This window comes from Empidonax traillii, unplaced genomic scaffold (genome assembly GCF_003031625.1).
Source record: "Empidonax traillii isolate 1590-97213 ecotype Southwest subspecies unplaced genomic scaffold, ASM303162v1 scaffold66:size1465758, whole genome shotgun sequence".
In the NCBI taxonomy this organism is placed as follows: domain Eukaryota; kingdom Metazoa; phylum Chordata; class Aves; order Passeriformes; family Tyrannidae; genus Empidonax; species Empidonax traillii.
Window position 1 is genome coordinate 1,337,146 of NW_020955259.1, and position 10,011 is coordinate 1,347,156.

General features: G+C 40.7%; 1 protein-coding gene across 4 annotated transcripts in view; it reads right to left on the minus strand.

The window, feature by feature from the left end:
* Positions 1 to 1,612, minus strand: part of ASAP1 (ArfGAP with SH3 domain, ankyrin repeat and PH domain 1) — a 149,107-nt gene extending 147,495 nt beyond the window's left edge. For all 4 annotated transcript variants that reach the window (XM_027880278.1, XM_027880273.1, XM_027880275.1 and 1 more), the window contains exon 1: positions 1,323 to 1,612. The gene's annotated coding sequence lies outside the window, so the exon portion shown is untranslated. The remainder of the gene's footprint in view (positions 1 to 1,322) is intronic.
* Between the last annotated feature and the right edge of the window lie 8,399 nt (positions 1,613 to 10,011).

Below are 10,011 nucleotides of genomic sequence, written 5' to 3' on the forward strand. Positions count from 1 at the left end.
TGATAGCAAAGTAAACCTTGAAGATGAGCAGCAGGATCACATTCAAAGGGTTGTATGGAAAGCTGGCACATCAGGCCATTAGTTTAAAACTTCAGATCTGGAAGCTTTTGCAAAGAATTTGGAAAATGACGCTTTCCCTTCATTGGTATATAAAAAAAGGAAAGTGTTCTGTCCTACTAAACCCCCAAAATTTAAATATTAAAGTCTCTTGTTTGACATGCAGCATTATACACTAGAATTCAGGACTTACTAAATAGTCTAAGGAAAATCAGAGCTAAAGAAAAATTACTATAGAAAGCTGGTTTTCCTATAGATGTTTCCTCACATCTAAGCAAGGTCTGAATCAAACTTTTCCCTCACAGTTAGAGAATCAAATCCCTGAACTGGCTCCAGTGAGCAGCCTCCAGCTATGGGATAGAACAAAAGTTGCAACAGTGATGAAGCTTTATCTTCCACATCTTACTCCAGCAACACTTCCATGGGTGCCAAAATGAAATCTGCTTGAAAGAGGCCTGAAAAGGAGATTTTTTTCTTTTCAAATTCTGAGTCAGTGATTTAGAGACTGATCAACTCCTTGCATTTGTGACTGTGGTTAGCTAAAACCACCTAAGGCAGATAATGCCATCATGAACTCTCACACCCAAAAATGAAGCTAAAACCATTGCTAAGCCAAGCCCCATGTCTGAATGCAGCTTTCCAGTTCATTCAGAGCAGCATAACACTCAGCATTTTCCCTCCAACAACAGAAAGCCCCTTCCTGGCCTCCCAGAACGTTTCTGCATGGAATACAGTTGTCACTCCTGCTGCAAACTTATTTAAGAGACAATAGGACAAATAGTTGGCACATGGTTGCTTCTTAAAACATAAATCTGGATCAACAATAAAATATAAAAGGCCGAGGAAATATGCAAAGACACTCAGAAAATGCTCCTTTTACTTTTCAGATTATTTTTTGCTGAGAGTGAGACATTTCAGTTTACAAAGTGGGCCCCATTCTGCAAGTCCTTTCTTACATGAGCTCATTTTAAAGCCACTGAGGTTGTTTATGCGAGTAAAAGTTACTTACATGAGTAAGGACTCACAAATTCTGGCCTTACGCATTTTGCTACCTAGGCATTATCTGGGATGTAGAGCAGCGTGTATTTTTAGGAACTAAAAATGGACTTCAGTTGTTTTTTTTGGAAAAAGTTCCGACTTCAGCTTTCACCCATCTGCTTTTCGCAGTTTGTTCTGCAGCCACATTGAATGGACGGGCTCAGCCTTTGTCCCTGTCTCTGCTGCTCGTTACCAGCCACTCTCAGCCCCGACGCGCTGTAACTCACCAGGACGTGTGCAGTCTGAATTCCCATTCCAGATTTGCTCCTCAAGCCCAAGGCCATTATTCCATCTCAGACTAAAACATATTCTCCCATGGGCAGCTGAAAAAGAGCATGTTTCTTCAGGTTTTCTTGCCACAAAGTGATAAAATGAACTGAAATAAAATAATAATAATAGAAAGGAAATCCAATGTACGGCAATCCTCAGAGTTCTGGAGTCTAAGAGTGTTGATCTGCATCCATAAATGTCCTGACCGGTGAGGAGACACAGGCACTACAACTGGAAAGAGAGCAGGAAGGAAAACCTACCATGTGAGCAAAGTTAAAAAAAAAAAAGGGGGGGAGAGGAAAAAAAAAAAAAAAGAGAGAGAGAAAAAAAGGTCTGCTCAGTGGACAGCACTTGGGCTGATAGCAGGGATTTCAGGAAATCCAAACACTCAGACAGGAAATCTGAACACTGGATAAACATGCCATAATCTCCACAGATACAGTTAACGTGCTGCGTCCCCCGTTAACCCATTGCCTGCCCGTGGCTGAGCCTGAAATCAGATCTGCGGTGTGAGACGCCTGGAAACACAAGCTGCCCGGGGGGCTCCAGAGCCTGAGCACTCAGAAGTCTGAGCAGCAGCCCTGCCTTCAACCCTGCCCTCTCCTTCTCTCAGCGCTCTGGCGAGGATTTTTTTCCTCCCTTGATTTCTACACAGTGATGTTTTAGTTAGAACATCCTCTGGGAAGGAGATGCACCCTGAGCCCTGAAACAGCAGGGCAACCTGTCTGAACTCCAATGTGCCATTGACTGTGGCTATCTGGTAGTCCCCAATTAGTTTTAGATTTTTTTTTTTTCCACCTCCTTTTTGCTGTAACACAAGGTTTATATGGCTGACTGCAAAAGTTTACTTCAGGGGTGTACAGTGGGGACACCCCCCCCCCCCCCCCCCATCATCCTAGTAATTGTAGGGAGAGACTACCTAAAGTAATAGGGGGAGTTTGGAAACTCCCTTTATGCCGTTTTGTGAAGGAATGCATAGTTCCATGGCAGAGGGGCTGGAACTAAAGAGACTTTTAAGGCCTCTTCCAACCCAAACCATTGTATGATTCGATGAATTGAGGAACAAACCCTTCAGTTCCTAGTAAAATTAAGATGAAGCCTGTTTGGTTGGTTGTTTTCAGAATGTAGACTTTTTTCTTTGTGTCTTGTATCTGAATTTATTTCTTTGATATGGTCTACCTTGGTTACACTATTAACATAAAGCTCTTAGCTAGTTTCAAAAGCAAGCAGAAGCAATAATGTTTCATAGAGCTGACCCTTTGCTCCCACAGATGTAATTAATAAAGTGAAGTTTATGTGAGAGTTGCCAAATTCAAATTCATAGGATTATGAGCACACAGACACACACAATTAAGCCACTGCATGTTTGCAGGATGGGGAGGGATTTCACTGTATTTTCTGTGGGAGAACAATTGCAGGCTTCTCTGCTTTTTAGAGATTGCAGACTCCTCAGGAAAGGGCCCACTTCCAAAAATGTTTCTTCTCCCTGAAACTTGACTTTTTGGGACAGTCCTGCCTAAAACAATTTGAAAAGAAAACATCATGTCTTCAGATTTTCTGGTTCTTCTAGGATTTCATATAAATAAATAAATAAATAAATAAATAAATAAATAAATAAAATTAGTACCTCGAATTTCACTTTGCAATTTGCTGGTGGAAGTAATTAGACACAGAGGTAACATCTACCAACTGGTGCCCTTGCTTAAGGCACTGGCAATTAGCTCATCTGAAATAGCCTTAGTGTAAGTCCCACATGCAATATTAACCTGTATCATTATATGAAAGTCCCTGCTAGGAACAAAATAGGAGCACTATAAGAAAAGTTTTCCTTCAGCACCCTCTACTATTTACATGATGTTTCTGTTTATTATATCATGGACAGAAGCTCTGGCAAACCAACACTGGTTAGAGCATTCCCTGGCAGTGGCCAGGCTTGGACATCATACCTGGTCTGTGGAGTTGGCCAGGTGACACTGCAGGGAGGCTAGCAGCAGAACTGGGGTAGAAAATTGGGATTTGGGGGCATCCCTGCCTCAGGAACTTTCGTCTGGTCTCCGGCCTAATTCTGACTCAGGAAATACCTTTCAAGTTGGGCCCTCATGTTCTCAGTCAGTCTCCTGCTATTTCTTAGGAGGCATGAGGCTGGTGATGGAGGTTGGTTCCTGCGAGCTTGGTTGGAGCTCTGGCAGCTGCATCTGTGCAAAGAGCTGGTAGAACAAATACTTGACTTGTGAGGCATGAAGTCATCTGCCTGGCCTAGCACGTGCTGCGTGAAACAGGGACCAAATGGTTGCTTGGTGATGTCAGGAGGGAACTGGTGGAAAAACAGGGAAAAATTAAAACATGTCAGGGTTGAACGTTTTTTTTTTTTTCTCCATGTTCCATGTGCTCTGCCAGTGAGCTATTTCAGTTATTCACTTTTTTCCATAGAAGTTCTTCTACTGTCACGGTATTTTTCACCTTTCCTTTTCTTGTATTTTCCCCTCAGTGCCATTCTTTCCAGTAGCAAAAGGAAAGCAAAAATTAAGAAAGAGAATAAAATGCAGCCTTTGCTTTTCAGAGTAACTGGGGCCCAGGGGGAGAAGGGGGGAGAGGGGGAGAAAAAATAAACATAAACCTTCAAAATACTCATTTTGGGAAAAAAAAAGCCTTTTAAGATTGAGAGACTTTTCATTTGAAAACATTTAAGCAGGTCTAGAAAAAAAAAAAAAAAGGGAGCTGGGGGAAGTGGGATATAATTTATTACCACTAACATCTGCTGTAAATCAGTTAGAGGTAGGCAAACATTCCCTACCAGGGCACAGTTAGGTCAAGGTGAGAGGGGATAAAGCAATAATTAAAAAGACCAGCGTCCCCCAGGCACCTTCAATAGACTGTAAGCAGAAGAGCAAGTGCTTACTGTGAAACTGTTTTGTTTGTGTAGAAAAATTTCAAAGGAGGTAAAAAAATTGATCGATATATTCAATGGAAGACTATCAGTTTATAAAACGTCTCCAACAACTTCCATGCAGAACCACAAATTATACTTTTCCATTTTTCTGGTTAAAAAATAAGTTGAAAAAAAGGTTGTGCTTATTGAGAGAAGTTTCATTTGATGAGAAATTTCTGTTGAAAACTACAGAAAGTTGTTATTGCCAGTCTTGCTAAAAGGGAGAACAGGAACAGCATGGTAGGCAAAATAATGAAGTTGAAAACTACAGAAAGTTGTTATTGCCAGTCTTGCTAAAAGGGAGAACAGGAACAGCATGGTAGGCAAAATAATGAAGTTGAAAATAATAAACCATACGGAAACATTTCCGCAGAAATGAAGCAGGGAGAAGGCTTCAAACTCAGGTCAGCAGAGTTATGGAAGCTAAAAAGTGGATAAAGAGTCTTGAAAGGGCACAGCAGCTGCAAAAAATCCCCCATCACCTGAGGAAAAAAAAAAAGTCAGTGGCCTTACTCAGTACAGATGTCAAGATGCTTGCTTTTAAATTGGAAAAAAGCCCTCTACCACATCCACTGTTCATGTACCCGCAGCATCTGAGCTTTCTGATCACTTGCTCTATATCCCCAGGATGTAACTTTGTGTATTCCTAGAGCTGATAATGAAATTCTCACTTCTTCCACAAAGAACTCTACAGCTATGGAATTAAGACAAATCAGTTAATTAAAGATTAAAAGCGTTTATCTATGTATGTGAAAGATAAAGTACATGAAATCATTATTGAGATTGTGAACAAAATTCTCGAGAAAGTTATCATTAACCTATGAGGCCCCAAGCTCTGTTATTTTTCATGTTTAAATGACAAACCTTATCATTATAATAGCAAGGAATTTTTTTCCAGTATAGATTTGAAACAAAGATCAGTTCTTTAATTTTCACTGTCCTACTTACTGGATTTGAGAAGACTTCAACAGAATAATTAAAACATTTGGAGACAGAAATTGCTGGTCCCAGTTTTGTCATTCTCCACCCTTCAGTCATCCGGAGGCTTTACATGCTTGAAAAAAATGACTTAATATATTCACATGAAACTAATTTACTTTCCATTTAGAGCATGGCCAGCCCTGTGCACTCAGCCATTCCAGACCTCTCTCTCAGTAGCTACCAGAAACTGGATGCCAGAGAAACACTGTGGCACGCTAAACAAAGTTCCCCAATCACACTGTGACTCTATCTGGATTTACAGCAACATATGCTAAGACTTAGCAAACATTAGAGAAAATGAGTAGAAAACACTATCCAAAAGGATTTCATAAACACTGACACAACTTACCATAAGCTATAAACACTATTTTTCTTGCAAAACTTCTGTAATTAACTGGTTTAGAGAATTCTTGCTGCGCTACAAAACATCTCTCTTTGTGCACTGGGTTTCAATTTTAACGTTTGCTTAGAAATCCCTGCCACTTTTATTGCTAGTCCACTCCTTCCTAAATGAGCAGGCAAGAAGGTTTACTTTTGAGATCAGCATCCCTGCTGGCAATGCTGCGCTAGGAAAAGCACCAAGCCCTCTCCATCCAGCAGCAAACCATGTGCTCTGACATTACCCAAGAAACATTGCCATTTTCCTCACTGTTCATTCAGTGAAATACAGCAGAAGCTGTGTTCTAACAGGTTTAACGACATGTTTGTACATTTATTAAGCAAATAGCACCTCTTGACGTTACGAAAAGGTCTGGGCATTAGAAACTGCCTTTACAAGAAGCACTTGACCCTTGGTGGTAGCTACAGGCTGCATCAATGCACAGTGCATGTTTCATTTCCACCTGTCTTTAAAGTTTTCTTTTTTAAAATTGGAAAAAAAACCCCAAAACACTGGAGCATTTCCTTTTTTTTTTTCCTCTCTTTTTCATTCATTGTTCTCTGTCACAATGGCAAAAAAGAGGAATTTTTTTATAGACCTTTTTCTCCCCTATTTTTTTTCTATCGATGTGGCATGTGAAAAGAGGAAACCAAGGACATGTCTAAACAATTATTTTTTAATGAGTTCTGCTCAAAAAATGCTGTATAGAAATATACATTAAAGCGTACTAAAGAAAACAAATGCTACTTAAAGATATCCCCATGGTATGAGGATAGCTGCTGGCTTCATCATTTGCCAGAGATAACACTGAGAGACTCCTATAAGTTGAGTTATGCACCATGGGCCCAGGTAGCAACAAAATGCTGTTGTGTAGGGAAATCTGAATTTCTGAGCCTCTCTGCATCATTCCCTATAGGTTCCCAGGCCATCAGTTGTGCTGAAAGGGCTGAGTTGATAGAACACCTTGGACAAGTTGTAAGCATCACACTAGGCTTTTTCTTCCTTTGTCACCAAAGTTTTCCCCAGTTTCCTTTATAAAAATGGTCGAAAAAGATACTTCCTCAATTTGTTGTTAGTGTTTTTTTGCAGAAAAGTTTAATGACAAACAGAACTCATGAATTCCAGACATTAATAAACACTATGACAAACCGCAGTTGATCACCAGATCAGTTTAGCTATTACAGGATTTTTTTTAGAAAGGAAAAGCTTCTCATGATCTGAGTCTTTGGAAGTCATATGAGCAATTATTTTTTACAAAAGAAGACTAAACGTGTACATAAAAATTAGTGCTACATTTCTTGTCAATCCCTTATCACAAGGAGCTGAGCATTTAAAAGTATGGATGGGTGCCATGAGACTTGTCATAGACATGTGAGAGTCAACACTGTTATAAATACTGCAAACTTCATATGCTCAAAGCACTGTATATCTATATACAGCATAGGCTGTGTACAAGAGTTATTAGCCTAGGGAGCTTTAGAGGGGTCCACAAAATGAGAAGCCACTGGGGAAAAAATGTTATGTCTAATTCTATTTACAGCTTTTGGAAATAGGTGATGGCCATCATGGCAACATGTCTACAAAGAGGAAGATACACTCAAGACCAATTTTTTTCTCCTCGACTGTAATTCACTAGGCCATTCAGTTTTTATGCAAATGCATATATGCGTGTTGTCAAAATCCAAACCCTCAAATGCTGCTGAGGAAACAGGACTGAGAAATAAAGCAGAGCTGTAAAATAGAAGCCTGCTCTGTTGTGGCCCTGAAGTATTTAGTTGAGCAGGAGATGGTCCAGCAGAAGGTTGGGGCTGCTGCAGAAAGATGTGACTTTTTGCAGGGAGAAACCAGGACAGTGTGGGTAGTGGGGTTGCCTCTGTTAGATCCAATGAGCCAGAAAGTGCTGTATCCCGTGCTCAGAAGGGCTGCAGTGCTTGTCCTCCACTACTGTCCCTTAATGTGCCTGGGACCATCACCAGAAAGGTTCCTGGGGAGAAATAGTGATTAGAGGAGACTCATTGTTGTCACAGAGAGACTGCAACACTTCCCTGAAGGAGGAATGTGCTCTGCAGATGTCTCATTTCCATATTTCTCTTCATCACATCACTGTTCTGGCTGGTTACACTCTGACTTCAGGCTTCTCCTTGGGAGAGGTTCCTTCAGTTCTTCTGTGGGAGGTGGTGGCTGCCTTCATCCCACTCTCACTTGCTGTGAGTCCCTCTGTGAGTGTTCACCAGTGCAAGCACTCATTCTGGCTCAGCCAGGATCCCTCATTCGTGCTGTGCCACACTTTCATTGGAGGTTTCAAACAGAGCACTATGCTGATCACACATCTGTTTCAGGGCTGCACAATACATCCATGGAGGGAGATCACACAACAGCAAATATGAATTAATACCCTTTCTGAATGACTTTTCCTGGGTTAAACAGCTTGCTTTCCTACCTTATAATTGCTGCACACACTGCCTCACTAGCTTTGTATTTCAGAAGGAGGTACCCATATGTCCTGATGCTCAGCAGTGTTCGTGTGGTCCTTCTCACACAAACGAGGGATCGTGACTTTTCCTCACATGGAGGTCAGATGAGTGACCTCCCATTCAATCTTTGGTTACTCAGTGACTAAAGACCAGGGGTTTATAACCCATTCTAAACACCTTAACACCTTCTGACCAGCCTTTCTGCTGCCTGGGGCCCAAACCACCCTCTACCCCGTTGGCTTGCCCCTTCTGATCCCTCTCCCGTCCTAGAAAGCAGATTGAGTTGTTAATGAAGATTCAGTAAGTGGATTCACGGATAATTCTGAGTTCAAGCTCTTATGCTGGCATCGGTCAACTCACCCAAACTTCATTTAAACTGACGAATCCCAGGGCACTTTCAAACTGCTTTCTAGTTGTGTTTTGGTTTAATCCCAACCTAAAGCAGGACGCAGGGACCTTCACCAACCCTACTCCAGTCGTACACTGCCCCACACCTGCTTAGGCAAAACACAGCCTAGCTCTCTCTGGCTACACCTCTTACCTTGATGAACTATGCCTCAGATTGGGATCCATTTTCATTTCAGGTCCTTCTTAAATGCTGGGGTCCAGAACTGCACACAGAAAAGTCAAATGCAAGCTTTAGTCCTAAGACAGCACAGAGGCACAAACGTCTATCTGCTTCAATTCTCCATTTAAAAATGGTCATAATCACAATTTATGACCTTACAATGCATTACTTAGATACAGGTTGCTCATGTGCTTCAGGGATAGAATTTGCAAGGCCTAAGCATGAATTCTATGCATGGGATACAGTCTAGTATTTCTCCCGTTATGGCTTTAGTGGACAAAATGGATTCTTCACTGTATAAGAAACTAGAGAATATGTCCTACAAGGCAGACTGGATGACATCAGTTTTCCCTCTCTTGCTTCAACAGTTCATATGCATTCAGTGTGAAAGCTTGGTTTTCTCTCATAAAATGTACAAAAAGTTTAGAAGAAAATAATGCTCTTGTCTGGGGGAGCTTCAAACCAAATGATTTCTAAAATAAGACTGAAATCAAGAGCCACTGCTGTTAACTGTGTGAAAAAGGAGAGGAATATTAACTTCTGTGGGAGGAGGAGCTGTACCTTAAAAAAAAAAAGTCGCTATTGAATGCAAAGCTGGTATGGAAAGCTCAGATAATTGGAAACACATGTTCCTGGCTGCAGGCGTACAGCACATGAACTGCAGAAGAAAAATAATAACAGAAAAGACACAGAATATTTGAAAATACAGCACGAGAAGTCAACATTTTACAACTTGTTAATAGTGACTATACCTAAAATATGGTTTCACTTCACCGTTAACCTTAAAAACACAAATATATCTGTAGACTTTCTGTGGTACGTCGACTATAAAATAAAATAGAGATCTCAGGCATGTTGGATGATAGTATTACATAAGGAGAATATTTTAGTAAACTATCTGAACAAAGATGACTCATAATGATACAGATGAATATTTTATTTTAAACACAAAATGTTGTGAATTACTTAGCACCTAAAAATAACACGCCCACTCTTAACTTTCAATGAACTGTGTTGACGTTGCAGGAGTTTCTAACTCTTTCAGCACAGCAAATCATCCATCTTTTGTAGTCTGTTAACAAAAATATCTCTTTTCAGGCCAAAGCTTCAAAACTAAAGCACACATAAACCCCCTCACACCCACACTCCCTTCAGTTTGCAGCTTTTCGTTCTGCCTCTCTCCCTTCTTGGCTAGTAAAAGCCACAGGAGGAAGGAAAGGCTGTGAAAACCTGCACAGAAAAATTAAAATTCAGTGTATACTGTAAAATATACCATACCCATACTGTAAGGGAGTGTAGATCAGTCACGTAAAGC